This window comes from Stegostoma tigrinum, chromosome 37 (genome assembly GCF_030684315.1).
Source record: "Stegostoma tigrinum isolate sSteTig4 chromosome 37, sSteTig4.hap1, whole genome shotgun sequence".
Lineage (NCBI taxonomy): Eukaryota > Metazoa > Chordata > Chondrichthyes > Orectolobiformes > Stegostomatidae > Stegostoma > Stegostoma tigrinum.
In genome coordinates, this window is record NC_081390.1 from 27679980 (window position 1) to 27700218 (window position 20239).

A 20239-nucleotide genomic window follows, 5' to 3' on the forward strand; every position below is an offset into this window, starting at 1 on the left:
GGTTGGGGTTTACTTTTGCTGTACAAAGAAACAACCGATTCAGATCCTCTATAAAGTTTGGGGATCTCAGCTGTCTGTCGGACTCAAATTCACCTGCTGTGTTCATTCTGGTACTCAGCAGAAGGAAGATGATCACATTTAGTGAGACTTTCTTTAAACTGAGTAACAGGAGAGCCAGGAGATTTCACTCAGCTGTGGACTTTGTATTGGATTACTCTGCAGCATCACTGGGTCCATTCGGTAGGAGGAATGGCAAAATACTACAGGAAAAGGTTTATATTTCTGACATGACCTCTTGACCTCATGTAATTCGAAAAGGTTTTACACCCAAAGAACTACTTTCTGCTATGTTGTCATTGTTGTAATCAAAGGAAAATGTGGCAATATATTTGTGTGCAGCGAGCTCCCATAGACAGCAATGAAATAAACAGTCAAATCTTCTGCTTTAAGACAACTGCAAACTGCTGTGAATGCTACAAATCAAAAATGCTGGACACATTCAGTTCGCCCTGGTGCCTGTACGTCTGCGTTAAGGTAATGTGGGAATCACTGGCTCAGCCAGAATCTGTTGCCCATCGCTAATTGCCCTAATTGGGTGTTGATGAAAGATCATCAAACTGAAACATTACCTCTGTTCCTCTCTCCATAGATTCTACAAGACTCACAGAGTTCCACCAATGTTTTCTGGTTCCCATTTATTTTAAGCACAGCACACTTTCAGCACCAACCCTCCACAGTGCGGCGCTCCCTCGGCACTGACCCTCCCGCAGTGCGGCGCTCCCTCAGCACTGACCCTCCGGCAGTGCGGCACTCCCTCAGCACTGACCCTCCCACAGTGCGGCGCTCCCTCAGCGCTAACCATCCGACAGTGCGGCGCTCCCTCAGCACTGCCCCTCCGACAGTGCGGCGCTCGCTCAGCACTGACCCTCCGACAATGCGGCGCTCCCTCAGCACTGACCATCCGGCAGTGCGGCACTCCCTCAGCACTGACCCTCCCACAGTGCGGCGCTCCCTCAGCACTGCCCCTCCGACAGTGCGGCGCTCCCTCAGCACTGACCATCCGGCAGTGCGGCACTCCCTCAGCACTGACCCTCCGGCAGTGCGGCGCTCCCTCAGCACTGACCCTCCGGCAGTGCGGCACTCCCACAGTACTGACCCTCCGACAGTGCGGCGTTCCCTCAGCACTGACCATCTGGCAGTGCGGCACTCCCTCAGCACTGACCCTCCGGCAGTGCAGCGCTCCCTCAGCACTGACCCTCTGACAGTGCGGCGTTCCCTCAGCACTGCCCCTCCGACAGTGTGGCGCTCCCTCAGCACTGCCCCTCCGACAGTGCGGTGCTCCCTCAGCACTGACCCTCTGACAGTGCGGTGTTCCCTCAGCACTGCCCCTCCGACAGTGCGGCGCTCCCTCAGCACTGCCCCTCCGACAGTGTGGCGCTCCCTCAGCACTGACCCTCCGGCACTGCGGCGCTCCCTCAGCACTGCCCCTCCGACAGTGTGGCGCTCCCTCAGCACTGCCCCTCCGACAGTGCGGTGCTCCCTCAGCACTGACCCTCTGACAGTGCAGCGTTCCCTCAGCACTGCCCCTCCGACAGTGTGGCGCTCCCTCAGCACTGACCCTCTGGCAGCGTGGCGCTCCCTCAGCACTGACCATCCGGCAGTGCGGCGCTCCCTCAGCACTGACCTTCCGGCAGTGCGGCGCTCCCTCAGCACTGACCCTCTGACATTGCGGCGCTCCCTCAGCACTGACCCTCCAGCAGTGCGGCGCTCCCTCAGCACTGACCCTCTGACAGTACGGATCTCCCTCAGCACTGACCCTACGGCAGTGCGGCACTCCCTCAGCACTGACCTTCCGGCAGTGCGGCGCTCCCTCAGCACTGACCTTCTGACAGTGCGGCGCTCCCTCAGCACTGACCCTCCAGCAGTGCGGCGCTCCCTCAGCACTGACCCTCTGACAGTACGGATCTCCCTCAGCACTGACCCTACGGCAGTGCGGCACTCCCTCAGCACTGACCCTCCAGCAGTGCGGCGCTCCCTCAGCACTGACCCTCTGACAGTACGGATCTCCCTCGGCGCTGACCCTCAGGCAGCATGGCACTCCTTCAGAAGTGCTTTGTAATGTTTCCAGTTAGCCAATTGGCCACTCAAACGGGTGTATCCAATCTGACTGATGTGGAGTCGCTCTATCGACATGTTGACGTCTGTTCGGTCCTGGCACCGTTGCATGTGTTGCTCAGTGTCATCCACAGCCGCTGCAGTAATAAGAGGACACATCATTCTGCTACCAGATTCCAGGCTGTGGCTAAATGTCTCCAAATGGGGTTTAAACCCAGGAGCCCTGACACCTGGGGAAGGGTGTGTACTCCCTCAAGCCGGGGAAGATAGCACTCTTCATGCAACTTTTGGTGTGGAGGGTAATCAGAGGCTAGTGTTGGATTGGATAGCCATGGTGATTTAACAGTATTCTAGCTGGTTGCTTCAGAGATAATGGGAACTGCAGATGCTGGAGAATCCAAGATAATAAAGTGTAAAGTTGGATGAACACAGCAGGCCAAGCAGCATCTCAGGAGCACAAAAAGGAGCCTCTCTGATGAAGGGTCTAGGCCCGAAACGTCAGCTTTTGTGCTCCTGAGATGCTACTTGGCCTGCTGTGTTCATCCAGCTCCACACTTTATTATCTAGCTGGTTGCTGTATGGATTGGAATGCCCATTGAAGTGCTTGATTATTATGAATATGTTCATGGACTGTCTGACAGTAATAGGCATTGGTCATTGATCTGGAAGCCTGAGAAACATGCAGTCTAATGGAACGGATTCCTACACAGTCAAGTGGCAGCAGCTCAATAAGTTTGATTGATAACAGCGGATGCTCACAGTACAGAATCACTGATGGTGTTATTTACATCAAGTGTCCATGTCTCAAAGCATTGACTTGTTGCTAACCAGAGTCAGCACCTGCTGTCTCCTTCAATTGCCATTTCCCAGCAACAAGCCCCAGGAATGAAATGCTGGCCAGCTGTTTGACTCCTCATTGGAGAGCCAGAAGCCTGGGCACTGACCTCTCATCAATTACATTCACCGTGTCATGGACATTCCCTCAGCAGGACTACACCATCCTCTGAGGAAGGCCTCTGTAATTTGACTGTGAAATTTGATAAAAGGCAGAATATTGTCTTGTTACTCTCCAAGTAACACTGTCAGCTGATTGTTTTTAGTTGTTCAGTTAGTCAATTGGCAGCAATCCCTCAGGATGACTATGAATTGATCACTTTCCAAGTATGACACTGAGGAAGTGCTGCAGTGTCAGGGAAGCCAGCTTTCAATCTGACTTAAAACTGAAAACTGCTCTTTGAGCAGAAAGATCTTCCTTTTCCTGGTCATACTACCTTTTTCAACCAACACAAAACACTAATTAACAGCTCATTCATCTCACGCCAAGTTCTGAAGCTTGCTCTACACAAATTTCCATGTTTCTGTCACTATGATAACCATCACTGCAGGTCTCTGTTTTGTTTTCAATCACTAACCCGTGTCCAGATTGATCCCTTCTCTGCTCAGTGAGGTATCACACTGTCTGGTATTTAGGGATGCCATTTTGGTAAGGCAGGATGTAAAAGGTTACCTGAACAGAACTGGTAAGTGGATTGTGAGCTACAGCCTAAGGAGCCTAAGCTCAATCCGATCTTCTCGGGCTGGTGAAGTAGTATATCTGCCTTCTCACAAACATGACACACACAGCCCCATAAGCAACAGGTACATCCCTCAGAGGTTTCTGGGAGTGTTCCATCATGATACAGTTTTGTCACACCATGTCTTCAGCCTCATCAGCACCACACTTTACAAATTCCTGTCTCTAACTCGTCCATCTTTACATCTTCCCATTCTGGTTCAAAATTCTCCACAAATACCTCACTGCTTTAACCAAGTTTCTAGACACAATTTCCAACACCATTCATTGGGAGGAGTGCCCTAATGGACCAAGGAGCCAGAAGCCTGACAAATGTCCTGGGGACAGAGGTACAAATCCCATCATGGACAACTGTAAAACTTGGTGCTTAACAAATTCTGGAATTAAAAGCTAGTTAATGACAACCGTGTAACTTTTGTTATAAAAACTCATCTGATTCACTAATGTCTTTTAGGGAAGGAAATCTGCCATCTGGCCTACAGCGACGTGTTTGACTCTCAACAGCCTTCTGAATTGGCTGAGCAATGCTTTCAGTTTAAGGGCAATTAGTGTTGGGAAATAGACATTGGCCTAGACAGCAATACCCACACTCATTCATGAATATAAATTGTCACTTTTGGGTCAGTCTCAATAAATTGCAGATTCTGGTCAGTGACACCCTGCTCTTTATTGCCTGAGGCTCACACATTACCAGGTATTCCCAGACTAAACTGCCTAAAGGTGTGAAATCTGCTCAATAAATGCCTGTTAAGAGTTGTTGTTGATCTGAAGGATGTTGTTGCAGCTTAGGGTTCAATAGGATGATCAAATTGTGAAAAGGCTGGAGCACAGTGGCTTGGGAGGAGAATAGCTTCATTGGTGAGGTTAAGGTGTTTGCGGCAGGGGCAGAAATATTCGGGCAATTTTCCTGGTTTGAGGTGAAAGGACAGTTTCTGTATGTGAGCTGCTTTTGTTACTGTCCATCAATTACACACAGACATCACAGCAGCAAAGTTAATGCAGCCTTTATCCCTTGAAAGCAGTGAAAGAAATTGCAGGTTTACTTTCAGCATGTAATGCAGGACAGTGGGTCTCCTTGGGTTCATTGAAAGCTTTATTCACAGAAACATTCCTTCAACTGGTTGACTTGCACTGATTGGAAAATTATTTCCTGAGTTTTCTTTCATCCTGCTGACAGAGGCAATGTTCTAGTTAATAGTTTCAGGGTAACTGCACAATTATTTAGTTCCAGACGTCGTTTTCTGCAGATCATCACAGACTTCATCACAAACAAAAACTATTATAAACTGAAGGGTGGGATGTTGTTTAATGGGCTGATATCACCTCCTTCAGCAGGTCAGGTCTGTGGGTTGCAACATTCACTGTGATACCATATTGGCCCCATTATATTGTTACCACGTTTGGAAATGCCACAAACTAGAATTTGTTCAAAGATAGTCCTTCTTGAATTGAAATGTTCTCCTTCTGCAATAGCTCTGTAGCCATGGGGGGGAAGCTACTTCTGACACAACAATAACCAGCAACACCCCCAGCCCAGCTACATATCCTCTTGGCTCCTAACTTGCTGCGTGTCACACACCAAGCCCTGGATAAGTGAGAACAGTTTCTGACCGGTGGGGAGATGGGATGGGGGTGGGGGGGCGGAGGAGGTGTCAGAAGACCAGTGATCCAGAACTCAGAACTTAGTGCTGAAGTACAGTCATATTGGACTCAAAACATTAACTCTTGTCTCTCTCTTAACAGATGTTTGCAGACCTGCTGAGTTTCTCCAGCACTTTGTGTTTGTTTCAGACTTCCAACACCTGTGCTATATTGTGTTGATTGCAATGTAATTAACTCTCCTGTGCCCTCAGATATGCTGTCGAGAGCCAATTAATTACAGTCTAAGTAGGGATGAGCATCAAATACCAGCCCATTCAGTGATATTTCATGAACGACAGAATAAACTGGGAATTGGCTAAAGGAAAGTCTCATTTCCTCAGTGGAAATTAATAGAAAATTGTACAGAATCAGAACAGGGAGGGTTAAAATAGTATCAGCTCTGATGAAGGGTCTAGGCCCGAAACGTCAGCTTTTGTGCTCCTGAGATGCTGCTTGGCCTGCTGTGTTCATCCAGCCTCACATTTTATTATCAGGGAGGGTTAACCAGGTTTTTCAGGGGGTTTTACAAACCTCGAGCTTTCTGACAGAAATATCTGTAATTGAGAGTGTTTGAGGGAGTGAAACAATTTACTAAGCAGGACAGCTCAAGCTGTGCAGCAATTACAACTCACCTTAAACAGCACCCGTAATGCTGCCAAACCTCTCGAGTGAATTTACAAAGGAGCAGGAAAATCATTTGAACCCAGCAGGAACTTGAGGAAGATAAGCCAGAAAGAAAAGATGAGGGTTAAAAAGGCAGGAGCTCAAGAATGACTGGGCTGGAAGGGGAGGCAGGAGGGAGAGGCTTAGGAGTGAGTTCCAGTCCACTGACTCTGATCGATATCATCAGTAAGGTATTGCGCAGTCCTTTTGAGTATAAGGTTGGGAAGTTATTTTGAGGTTGTACAGGACACTGGAGAGGCCTCTTCTAGGCAACTGTGTCCAGTCTGGTCAGCCTGCTATAGAAAAGATATTATTAACCTGGACAGGGTTCAGAAGAGATTTACCAGGATGTTGCCAGGTATGAGTCATAAGGAGAAGCTTAATAGGCTGGGATCTTTTCACTGAAGCTTAGAAGGTTGAGAGGCAACATTATAGAAGTTTATAAAATAATGTGGCATTAATGATTGTTATTTTATCCCTAGGACAGGGCATTTCAAGACTAGGGGACACATTTTTAAGGTGAGAAGAGAGAGGTTTAAAACAGACATGGGCGTAAATTGTTTCACTCAGAGGGTGGTCTACTTGTGGAATGGGCTTTCTGAGGAAGTGGTGGATGTGGGCACAGTTACAACTTTTAAAAGACATTTGTATAAGTACATGTATAGGGAAGGTTTGGAGGGATATGGGTCACAAGTGGGCAGGGGGGACTAGTTTAGTTTGGGATTATAAACAGCTTGGATTGGTTGGACCAAAGGGTCTGTTTCTGTGCTGTCTGACTCTATGGCACTATCAATGTCACTCTGGCTTCCTGACTGACAGATACTTTTTCTCTACTTTCAAGCACATCACCCATTGCAAATTAGGTCGTGTCTCAACGTGTCCCCCCTCCCCACATGGCCAATGGCCCCCAACCCTGGTCATTTGTGGACAGTGGCTGCCTGTAAAAGCAGATTCAGTAACATGCATAATCTCACAAAACAAAGTAAGTGTTGGAGATAATGGGAACTGCAGATGCTGGAGAATTCCAAGATAATAAAACGTGAGGCTGGATGAACACAGCAGGCCAAGCAGCATCTAAGTGTTGCCTTGAATTTCAGGTCTTTGTAGGAAAACAAATATGGTGCTGCCAATCCTTGTAGCCAATCACAGGTCATGCAAAAGCTCTGCCATTCAGATGTGAAATTTAATTCTCGAAGTGTTTACATTTTCCTTGTTGTGACCAACATTAAAGCAACTCTACAAAGCAGTAAGCTCAGCTAGTGCTGGGGCAGGAAGTCCTGCCAGTGCTGGGGCCAGAGAGCTCAGCCAGTGCTAGGGCAGGGAGTCCTGACAGCGCTGGGGGCAGAGAATTCAGCCAGTGCCGAGTGTGACAGGGATGATAACTGGTGGATTTTTCTGATATTGACAGTGGTGTCACAGTCATTGTTAGACCCTGATTTCCAGGTTTTAAAGATCATTGCAGAGAGGTCAGCTACAGCTGCTTGTCACACATTCCCTGGTTATTTCACATCGCTCCCTTCACAAACTCTCATGGCCCCCTCCGGTACCACCGACTCCCAGTTAGAAACGCTTGGTCTAAACGGGACTGAAATCCTTACAGGAGCCACGGCTCTCTTGCTGTACTTCACTACATTTCAGGGGCCGTCATTAATTTGTCTCTGACCAATAACACATTACCATCGCTCACTGGAGAATGTATGGAGGACTGAAAAAGGGTAGACATATTACAGTAAAACTACGGTTACAATTGGAAGAGTGGTGAACGGTCAATTTCCTGGTCCTTGCTGTAATTTTGTCTCTAGCCGTCCTGCCCTGACCAGCGGGACTGCCATCAGGGTAGTTTAACCCGGAGTTCTCCTGCTATCATTGTCAGACACGGACGATGACGGTTGCTGGAAAAGCTCAGCAGGTCTGGATAGTTAATCCGATCCCAGTCCTCACCCCCTGCCCACACATTAGACACGGCCGCCCGTACCCACCGAAAAACTTGGTCAGATTTTACTCGTTAAAGCCAAAAGGCCACCGAGACTGACAATAACTCACCAGCTCAACATTATCTCTCAGGGCAAGGCAGATATCGAACCTGATATTTCACTAAATATTCAAGCACTTAACAGCTTGCAAACACTTCTACTGAAAATTTTCCTCAAAAGTAATTTAACATTTTGGTTTTAACATTATCAAGTCAGAACCAAATTCTGATACAAATTCGGGGTTTGCTGTCAGTTTATCCCATTGCGCAGTTGTGCTGATGTCTCTCAGTCTCCCTGTGGGTCTCAGGTTTCCACGAATTTCTCTCCACACCGACAAGTCTTGGGTCTCGTTTATTCCAGGCTGGAGTGGATACACGAGGCTAGTCCGAGCCAATTCCCCTTCACTCACCGAGGAGCAGCCGTGGCACAGAAAGAGTCCAGGAGTGTGTGGTATTGAGTGGATGGTCACTCTACCACTGCATCCAACAATCAAATTATTTTAACAAGTTGTTGACATATCCCTACAAGTCTGCAGGTTTTATTTCAGGTGCAATTTATCTTCAGGTCACTTCCTTCCCACAAGATCGAGATAGCCAGCATCACACGCCCTCACCTCACCTCCCCACCGATCCAATCAGAAAGCAGCCTTGAGTAAACACAGAGACTGAGGAAGAGAAGGTCACATAGAACATTACAGCACAGTACAGGCCCTTCGGCCCTCGATGTTGTGCCGACCTGTCATACCAATCTCAAGCCCATCTAACCTACACTATTCCATGTACGTCCATATGCTTATCCAATGACGACTTAAATGTACCTAAAGTTGGCGAATCTACTACCGTTGCAGGCAAAGCGTTCCATTCCCTTACTACTCTCTGAGTAAAGAAACTACCTCTGGCATCTGTCCTATATCTTTCACCCCTCAATTTAAAGCTATGTCCCCTCGTGCTCGCCGTCACCATCCTAGGAAAAAGGCCCTCCCTATCCACCCTATCTAACCGTCTGATTATTTTATATGTTTCAATTAAGTCACCTCTCAACCTTCTTCTCTCTAATGAAAACAGCCTCAAGTCCCTCAGCCTTTCCTCGTAAGACCTTCCCTCCATACCAGGCAACATCCTAGTAAATCTCCTCTGCACCCTTTCCAAAGCTTCCACATCCTTCTTATAATGCAGTGACCAGAACTGTACACAATACTCCAAGTGCGGCCGCACCAGAGTTTTGTACAGCTTCACCATAACCTCTTGGTTCTGGAACTCAATCTCTCTATTAATAAAAGCTAAAACACTGTATGCCTTCTTAACAGCCCTGTCAACCTGGGTGGCAACTTTCAAGGATCTGTGTACATGGACACCGAGCTCTCTCTGCTCATCTACACTACTAAGAATCTTACCATTAGCCCAGTACTCTACCTTCCGGTTACTCCTACCAAAGTGCATCACCTCACACTTGTCTGCATTAAACTCCATATGCCACCTCTCAGCCCAGCTCTGCAGCTGATCTATGTCTCTCTGCAATCTACAGCATCCTTCGTCACTATCCACAACTCCACCGACCTGAGTGTCATCTGCAAATTTACTAACCCATCCTTCTACGCCCTCATCCAGGTCATTTATAAAAATGACAAACAGCAGTGGACCCAACACCAACCCATGCAGAACACCACTCGTAACTGGTCTCCAGGATGAACATTTCCCATCATCTACCACCCTCTGTCTTTTTTCAGCAGGCCAATTTCTGATCCAAACTGCTATATCCCCTACAATTCCATTCCTCCGCATTTTGTACAATAGCCTATTGTGGGGAACCTTATCGAACACCTTGCTGTAATCCATATACACCACATCAACCGGTTTACTCTCATCTACCTGTGTCACGGTGCGAGACTCAGCTAAACTGGCAAACCACATTTAATACTTGTTACTGATTCCCACTATTGCCTGAGCAATATTAAACTAAATGCAAAAATTAATCAAATGTCTCTGACATGCAGCTGAAAGGTAGCGCAAGATTGATAATATTGAATGTGTTGAAATGCTGAGCTGGATAATAAACGGTCAAATAGTTGTGAAGAATACTCATTCAGATTGGAAACGTTAACTCTTTTTGTCTCCACAGATGCTGTCAGATCGGCTGAGTTTCTCCAGCACTTTCTATTTCTCTGCCGAGAATATTAGTTTGAGTCAGGCCTGGTAAAATAGGAAGGAATGGCAGCAAGTTAGTCTGATGGACTCAAAAACAAAGTTGCTGGAAAAGCTCAGCAGGTCTGGCAGCATCTGTGAGGGGAAAAAAAAGTTAACTTTTTTCCAGCAACTTAGCTTTTGTTCCCGATTTACAGCATCTGCAGATCTTTTGGTTTTTAGTCTGATGGACTGATAGATGAAGGAGATTAATGTGTTTTAACTCCTTCCCAGATGAAGCTCATGGTCTGAGGGCTGATACAGGTGTAGAAAACAGACCCAGTTGCATTAGGTACCCGCTGTAAATCTCCCTGCTTTATATACACCCAGGATTGACCCTCCAATGCTGAGGTGCACAACACGTAGATACTGACTGAAGTAAAGAATTCCAGTTATAAACCTCAAGAACTGTGAGACTGTGATATGTCTGCCTTTCAATACAGGATCATACAACACATTAAAACTAAAAACAGGAACATTCAGACAACTGCATCATTGCTGTCTTAAACAGAAAGTCACTATGGAGTGCAGATCAATGTCACCTGTTTGAGGAAGGTACCAAACGCTAGAAGAATCTCTGCATGGAGATAACAGCTGGGATAATGGGCAGAATGTCTTCACAGATTCCAAAAGGCGAGTCCCAGGAATAAGATAAAAGAATTCCGACTGAGGGCAGGAAAACAGGAAGGTCTAGAATGTCAACAAAGTAGCAAAATTAAATAGATTTCAGTTGTTAGAGGAAGGCAGTGTTAGTTGGGCTTTTAAGAGCTGAAGAAAGAAGGATTTTTAATGTTTGAATGATAAAACAGAGATGGTTCAGTTTTTGTGTGTTGAGGGTGACTGGTGACGTTGGCCATCTGATAAAGGTGGATGTAGTTTAGTCACAATCAACGTGATTGGACACATAACAGAAGAGATTTGTAAAAAAGCAGATTAAGAAGAAGACCGATACTGAGTTACACCGCCCACAGGGAGATGTTTCCAGCTCTTTGTCAAACAGCAATTGCAGATCTACTCACCTTGAGAAAAATTTGACAATGTAACACTGCTTCAGTATTAACTCCCTTAAAGTGACCCTCCAACAGCACGGCACTCCCTCAGCACTGACCCTCCAACAGCACGGCTCTCCCTCAGCACTGACCCTCCGACAGCACGGCTCTCCCTCAGCACTGACCCTCCGACCCTGCGGTACTCCCTCAGTACTGACCCTCCGACACTGCGGCACTCCCTCAGCACTGACCCTCCGACAGTGCGGCACTCCCTCAGCACTGACCCTCCGACACTGCGGCACTCCCTCAGCACTGACCCTCTGACACTGCAGTACTCACTCAGCACTGACCCTCCGACACTGCAGTATTCCCTCAGCACTGACCCTCTGACACTGCAGTACTCCCTCAGCACTGACCCTCCGACACTGCAGTACTCACTCAGCACTGACCCTCTGACACTGCAGTATTCCCTCAGCACTGACCCTCTGACACTGCGGTACTCCCTCAGTACTGACCCTCCGACACTGCAGTATTCCCTCAGCACTGACCCTCTGACACTGCAGTACTCCCTCAGCACTGACCCTCCGACACTGCAGTACTCACTCAGCACTGACCCTCTGACACTGCAGTATTCCCTCAGCACTGACCCTCTGACACTGCGGTACTCCCTCAGTACTGACCCTCCGACACTGCAGTATTCCCTCAGTACCGACACTCTGACACTGCGGTACTCACTCAACACTGACCCACTGACAGTAAAATCTCCCTCAGTACTGACCCTCTGACAGCACGGCATTCCCTCAGTACTGACCCTCCGACACTGCGGTACTCCCTCAGTACTGACCCTCCGACACTGCAGTACTCCCTCAACACTGACTCTCCGACACTGCGGTACTCCCTCAGCACTGACCCTCCGACACTGCGGTACTCCCTCAGCACTGACCCTCCGACACTGCGGTACTCCCTCAACACTGACCCTCCGACACTGCAGTATTCCCTCAGTACTGACCCTCCGACACTGCAGTATTCCCTCAGCACTGACCCTCCGTCACTCACTGCAGTATTCCCTCAGCACTGACCCTCCGACACTGCGGTACTCCCTCAGCACTGACCCACTGACAGTAAAATCTCCCTCAGTACTGACCCTCTGACAGCGCGGCATTCCCTCAGTACTGACCCTCCGACACTGCGGTACTCCCTCAGTACTGACCCTCCGACACTGCAGTACTCCCTCAACACTGACCCTCCGACACTGCAGTATTCCCTCAGCACTGACCCTCCGACACTGCGGTACTCCCTCAGTACTGACCCTCCGACACTGCAGTACTCCCTCAACACTGACCCTCCGACACTGCAGTATTCCCTCAGCACTGACCCTCCGACACTGCGGTACTCCCTCAGCACTGACCCACTGACAGTAAAATCTCCCTCAGTACTAACCCACTGACAGTAAAATCTCCCTCAGTACTGACCCTCTGACAGCACGGCATTCCCTCAGTACTGACCCTCCGACACTGCTGTACTCTCTCAGCACTGACCCACTGACAGTGAAATCTCCCCCAGCACTGACGCTTTGACAATGTGGTGTTCCCTTAGTGCTGATTCTCTGACAGTGATGTGCTCCCTCAGTCCCTTGACACTGTCTCAATATGAATGCTCTGGCAGTTGTCATGAATCCCTATGTTCCTGGAATATAGGGATGTCTTGTGAGAAAATATTGGACAAACTGGGCTTGTATCCACTGGAGTTTAGAACAGTGAGGGAGTATCAGATCCTGAATGGTCTGGACAATGTGGATGTGGAAAGGGTGTTTCCTCTTGTGGGTCAGTCCAGTACTAGGGGGCACAGTTTTAAAATTAGGGGCCACCCTTTCAGGGCAGAGATGAGGAGATTACCTTTTTCTCTGGGAGGGTTGTATGATTTTGGAATTCTCTGACTCAGAAGGCAGAGAAGGTAGGAACATTAAACAGTTTGAACGCAGAGGTGGGTGGATTTTGGTTAGACAGGGAATTGAAGGTCATCAGAGTTTGATGGGAATGTGGAATTCAGAACACAAACAGGTCAGCCATGATCTTATTCAATGGGGTAGCAGTGTTGAGGGGCTGAATGGCCTGTTGCTGTTCCTAATTCTGATGTTTGACATCAGTGAGGCAGATGATTTTTGTACAAATCTGTAGTTTTATTTTCACCACTACAACACTGTTAATTCATTGAGCTTAACTTTTCAGTCAGTCATGGTGGGATTCCAACTAATCATCTAGCAAGCAACAATTTGATTGGAGATAGTCAGCATGGATTTTTCAAGGGCAGGTCATGTCTCACAGACCTCATTGAGTTTTTTGAGAAGGTGACCAAGCATGTGGATGATGGTAGGGCAGTTGACGTGGTGTACATGGACTTCAGTAAAGCCTTTGATAAGGTTCCACATGGTAGGCTAGTGGAGAAATTACTGAGGCATGGGATTGAGGGAGATTTAGCAGTTTGGATTAGAAACTGGCTTTCTGTAAGAAGGCAACGAGCGGTGGTTTATGGAAAATATTCAGCCTGGAGTGGTGTGCCTCAAGGATCTGTTTTGGGACCACTGCTGTTTGTCATTTTTATAAATGACTTGGACGCAGGCATAGGTGGATGGGTGGACAGTGTGGAAGAATGTTGCAGGTTGCAGGGAGACTTGGATAAACTGCAGAATTGGGCCGAAAGATGGCAAATGGAGTTTAATACTGATAAATGTGAGGTGATTCACTTTGGGAGGAATAATAGGAAGGCAGAATACCTGGTCAATGGAAAGATTCTTGTAGTGTGGATGTGCAGAGGGATCTTGGTGTCCATGTACATAGATCCCTGAAAGTTGCCACCCAGGTTGATAGTGCTGTTAAGAAGGTTTATGGTGTGTTAGGTTTTATTGGTAGAGGAGCCATGATGTCATGCTTCAACTGTACAAAACGCCAGTGCAGCCTTACTTGGAATACTGCGTGCAGTTCTGGTCGCCCCATTACAGGAAGGATGTGGAAGCATTGTAAAAGGTGCAGAGGAGATTTACCAGGATGTTGCCTGGTCTGGAGCGCAGGCCCTATGAAGAAAGGCTGAGGGACTTGGGTCTGTTCTCATTGGAGAGAAGGAGGCTAAGAGGGATTTAATAGAGACGTACAAGATGATCAGAGGATTAGATAGGGTGGACAGTGAGAGTCTTTTTCCGAGGATGATGACTTCAGCTTGTACAAGGGGGCATAGCTAAACATTGAGGAGTGATAGATATGACAGATTTCAGAGGCAGGTTCTTTATCAGAGTGGTAAGGGCGTGGAACGCCCTGCCTGCCAATGTAATTAACTCAGCCACATTAGGGGCATTTAAACAGTCCTTGGATAGGCATATGGATGATGATGGGATAGTGTAGGGGGAGGGGCTTAGATTAGTTCACAGGTCGGCACAACATCGAGGGCTGAAGGGCCTGTTCTGCGCTGTATTGTTCTATGTTCCTGTTTATAAATAACTGTTGTAACCTCTGGATTACTGTCCAGTAGGTTGACCAGTAGATGTCCATACACTGGAGCAATATCCTGGATTCAGTCACTATGCCCTGGGCAGGGGTTTTCAACCTGCAATTAACAAGGAACCTCTAATTTATTTGAGGACTGGACCTTAATGAACCACAATTTGTCTATGAGTAGAATGACTCATTTTTAATGGCTTTTTAACAAACTTTCCTATTTTTCATTAACAATAAAGTAGCAGGCTGTATCTCAGGATATTAAAGATAAAATTTTACTTCCTGCCACAGATTTATCTGAAAGATTTGATTCTGTATTAACTGAAATGCAGCAACGTGTGTTAAAGTTGGAGTCATTTCTCTCTCGACTGTTTACAGCTATAAATGGTGCTGTCGCTGCATTAGTCCTTTGCAAATAACATGTTATCAGTTCATTACAATATTATATGTTTATCAGTCACTATCTATTACAGGAGGTTCTGAACTGCCAGTCAGTGCCTGTAAACCCTACAAAGACTGAACACAAATAAATCATTCATGTCAACGTTGAATTATTTACTCCTGCTGAATGTATTAATTTGCTCTTATCTGGTGGCTGTTTGCATTGATCCAGTGGAGAATCGGTTGCACTGTTTAATCTAAAGAGAACAAAAACTTAATCCAGAACTGCAGCCACACATTTACAGGAAACGATGTGGGCAGAGTGATGAATTTCTGTTCTAATCCACTGCTCAATGCGCTACAGAAGTACACAGGATGCAGGAAGTAGAAAGACCGCTTCTTTTACTTTTTCTGCAGTTTTGGCCCTGGATTGAAATGGGAAAAGGCCTGTTGTAAGAATCCAGGATAATGTAAGGAATGGGTGCCCTGGAGCTCCATGTGAGTTGTGTTTACAGTGCTACTGTGCAAGCAATGGGCGAGAAGAGATCCGAGGCCGTGGCTCCAGGGGGCGTGTGTGTGCAGCATGAGTCTTAGCCAGCAACAGATTCGTTTGTGTGATTCCGACCAGTTGGGGATGTCAGAGAGCATTAGCCTGACAACAACTTTTTGATGGGATTCTGAACAGTTTGAGTGTGACTGACACAGTGGGAGAAACCTTGGGACTGCTGTAAGAACAAGTTCGGTGTCACTATCTCTCTGCAATAAAAATACCCAAAGCCTGAGCAAGGCCAGGTACTTCTCCCCCACCTGTTGCTGCAAACTGTTGCTTTTAAGGGACTTTGCAATTGGTGGTCAGAGAGGAATCTGCTGAGGAATCCCCACCCCCACAGTCACGGGTTCGACTGGGAGGGGGAGGGCTCTTGCTGCAGGGGGGTGACCAGAGACAGGGACGTGCTGGGTGGTGGGGGGCAATGACTGGGTCCCGCCAGGAATTGGCACACAGGGCTACAGGAGACGTACCGTTCACTGCCACCATCATTCACCCCCCCATAAAACAGCAGCGTTCGGACCCAATGTTCAGCACTAGTTGGAGGATGCTCAGGTGTGCGGTGAAATCCCACCTGTACGTACACCTGCCCGGACGGAATTAACCACACATCCTCCAGGAGCCTGTGCCCCACAACCTGAGCCACCTCTGGAAGTTAATTCTGCGCCTTTTAAAGATGTGAAACAGTAGGCCCGATACAGACTGCAGCTGTACACCATATCCAACTCTCCACCCACCGCTTGGGCACACCTTACTGTGCCCATCTACCACCGGGCGGGGGGGATATCCACTGGAGGGCCCTCGATATGGGACCCTTTCCCTTGAGGATCTGCTCCTCATCTTGGGGGGAGGGGACTGTGCACAGCACCTGGGGGGAGGGTATTGCTCGCAGCATCTGGGGGGAGGGTATTGTACACAGCATCTGGGGGGGAGGGTACTGCACGCAGCAAAGGTGGGGTGGGTACTAAATGCAGCATCTGGGGGGAGGGGAGGGTATTTCATGCAGCATCGGGGGGAAGAGTGTTGCATGCAGCATTTGGGGGGTAGGGGGAGGGTATTGCATGCAGCATCTGGCGTGTGGGGGGAGGGTAATGCATGCAGAATCTGGGGGGGTGGGGAGGGTATTGCATGCAGCATTTGGGGTGTGGGGGGAGGGTAATGCATGCAGCACCTGGGGGGGTGGGGAGGGTATTGCATGCAGTACCTGGGGGGGAGGGGGAGGGTATTGCATGCAGCATCGGGGGGGAGGGTATTGCATGCAACACCTGGGGGAGGAGGGTATTGCATGCAGTACCTGGGGGGGAGGGGGAGGGTATTGCATGCAGTACCTGGGGGGGAGGGGGAGGGGGAGGGTATTGCATGCAGCATCCGGGGGGGAGGGGGAGGGTATTGCATGCAGCATCGGGGGGAGGGTATTGCATGCAACACCTGGGGGGGGGAGGGTATTGCATGCAACACCTGGGGTGTGGGGGGAGGGTAATGCATGCAGCACCTGGGGGGGTGGGGAGGGTATTGCATGCAGTACCTGGGGGGGGAGGGGGAGGGTATTGCATGCAGCATCCGGGGGGGAGGGTATTGCATGCAGCATCGGGGGGGAGGGTATTGCATGCAACACCTGGGGGGGGGGAGGGTGTTGCATGCAGCATCTGGGGGGGGGGAGGGTGTTGCATGCAGCATCTGGGGGGGGGGGAGGGTGTTGCATGCAGCATCTGGGGGGGGGGGAGGGTGTTGCATGCAGCAGTTCCCTGTAACTACAGTTTGTGGTGGTTGATGGACTCCCGGCCCCGCTGGTTTTTTCTGTGGAGTCGGTGGGAGCGGGCACTTGCTCTCCCTTCACAGTTCCCCCAAAGACCTCTTCCTGTGCTTCTGGCCGCACTTCAGTCCCACGCTCCCCGTCTTTGGGGCACGGACGGTCGGTGCAGGTCAGAGGCTCTCCTCAAGGCTCTACTCCTGAGCCTGGCCAAGCTGGTCATTAACAGGTCCAGGCAGTGGAGAGGTTTTGCGGCCGGCGGCTTGCCCTTCCTCCGAGGCCACGTCCGTGCCCGGGTCTCCCCGGAGAAGGAGCACACTCTGTGGACAGGTGCTCTCGATGCCCATCGGGGAGGTGGGCACCGCGGGGTGTGGAGCGTTTCCACCACAAACTCTCACTTTGATTTGTTCCGTACCTTCCCCTCACCTTTTCTTTCTCATCCGCGCAGGGTCTCTGCTGGTTACTGATGCTCTGGTCATGGGGGTGTGTTAATGAAGTTATTTACACGCCTGGTGTTTTTCAGCAGCGCACACACAATGCTGCGGGGGGAGATACGCAAAAAGAAAGTTCTTGTGCCACAAGGAAATTCAATGAGCAACGGCAGTGACATCAAAACTAGCTTCGGCCAGAAGCTGTTCATTCAGCAAGATCAGAAATGAATCAGATTCTCAATTTGAAAGGTAATTGCTGAATTTGATTCAGCTTCCTCAGACCGTACCCTCCCTATTTTAGACTTGACTCGAGAGGCTCTGACCTGAATCTCGAACGTCTTTTGTTTAATTATTGTGTATTAATTGTTTTGAGCTACTGCATTATTTTCCTGTCTAATTAGCTAATTGTAAATGTATTTCTTCTCCAGAGACAGCGAGAGCTTATGAAGTGGAAAACGTTGAATTGTAAAGCTACAAGCAAGCTCATTAAGACTGCGGAATGGGAGGGTGGCACAAGACTTGCTTGGGACGATCATTCCTGCTTGTAATGAGAGACGGAAAGAATTCGAAGAGAAATCCTGCCACTTTAATCTTATTACAGCGATTCAGCCGGAAAAGAAACATTTGGGTTTCCGTGCAGGAAATGGAGTCCTGGTCCCACAAAGCGAGTACAGTTTGTGTCCCCGGTTTCTGCACCGGGGGCTCAGTCACGCTGACCGGTTTTATTTCCAGGCAGCTGGTAGTATTCCAGAGAAAACAAGAGGACTGTGGAAGAAGCCCGTAGTTGTTTCTGGGAGTCAGCAGCTGGGGATAGGTTGGTGTCCAATCCTGTGGTTTTTGTAAGGCAGGGGTCCTGACTTGGGGGTGGGTGGTGGAACAGGGATGTGGCCAGCTCGGGGATAGTTCGTGATAATGGGAACTGCAGATGCTGGAGAATCCAAGATAATAAAGTGTGAAGCTGAATGAACAGAGCAGGCCCAGCAGCTTCTCAGGAGCACAAAAGCTGATGTTTCAGGCCTAGACCCTTCATCAGAGAGGGGGATGGGGAGAGGGAACTGGAATAAATAGGGAGAGAGGGGGAGGCGGACCGAAGATGGAGAGAAAACAAGATAGGTAGAGAGGAGAGTATAGGTGGGGAGGTAGGGAGGGGATAGGTCAGTCCAGGGAAGACAGACAGGTCAAGGAGGTGGGATGAGGTTAGTAGGTAGGAAATGGAGGTGCGGCTTGGGGTGAGAGGAAGAACAGGTTAGGGAGGCAGAGACACGCTGGGCTGGTTTTGGGATGCAGTGGGGGGAGGGGACGAACTGGGCTGGTTTAGGGATGTGGTGGGGGAAGGGGAGATTTTGAAGCTGGTGAAGTCCACATTGATACCATTGGGCTGCAGGGTTCCCAAGCAGAATATGAGTTGCTGTTCCTGCAACCTTCGGGTGGCATCATTGTGGCACTGCAGGAGGCCCATGATGGACATGTCTTCTAAAGAATGGGAGGAGGAGTGGAAATGGTTTGCGACTGGGAGGTGCAGTTGTTTATTGCGAAACAAGCGGAGGTGTTCTGCAAAGCGGTCTCCAAGCCTCCGCTTGGTTTCCCCAACGTAGAGGAAGCCACACCGGGTACAATGGATACAGTATACGACATTGGCAGATGTTTCGGTGAACCTCTGCTTGATATGGAAAGTCATCTTGGGGCCTGGGATAGGGGTGAGGGGGGAGGTGTGGGGACAAGTGTAGCATGTCCTGCGGTTGCAGGGGAAGGTGCCGGGTGTGGTGGGGTTGGAGGGCAGTGTGGAGCCAACAAGGGAGTCACGGAGAGAGTGGCCTCTCCGGAAAGCAGACAAGGGTGGGGATGGAAAAATGTCTTGGGTGGTGGGGTCGGATTGTAGATGGCAGAGGTGTCGGAGGATGATGGGTTGTACCTGGAGGTTGGTGGGGTGGTGTGTGAGAACGAGGGGGATCCTATTTGGGCAGTTGTGGTGGGGGCGGGGTGTGAGGGATGTGTGGCGGGAAATGCGGGAGACACGGTCAAGGGCGTTCTCGATCACTGTGGGGGGAAAGTTGCGGTCCTTGAAGAACTTGGACATCTGGGATGTGCGGGAGTGGAATGCCTCATCGTGGGAGCAGATGCGGCGGAGGCGGAGAAATTGGGAATAGGGGATGGAATTTTTGCAGGAGGGTGGGTGGGAGGAGGTGTATTCTAGGTATCTGTGGGAGTCGCACCTCCTTGACCTGTCCGTCTTCCCTGGACTGACCTATCCCCTCCCTATCTCCCCACCTATACTCTCCTCTCCACCTGTATTCTTTTCTCTCCATCTTCAGTCCGCTTCCCCCTCTCTCCCTATTTATTCCAGAACCCTCACCCCATCCCCCTCTCTGATGAAGTGTCTAGGCCCGAAACATCAGCTTTTGTGCTCCTGAGATGCTGCTGGGCCTGCTGTGTTCATCCAGCCTCACATTTTATTATCGGGGATAGTTCACCTGCTTCTCCCAGAACTCAGAGAGTGCAGCTAACAGC

General features: G+C 49.2%; 1 protein-coding gene across 1 annotated transcript in view; it reads right to left on the reverse strand.

Annotated features, from left to right (window-relative positions):
* Positions 1-20239, reverse strand: part of LOC125467609 (glutamate receptor ionotropic, delta-1-like) — a 174827-nt gene that overhangs the window by 58466 nt on the left and 96122 nt on the right. The gene's annotated exons all lie outside the window — the stretch shown is intronic.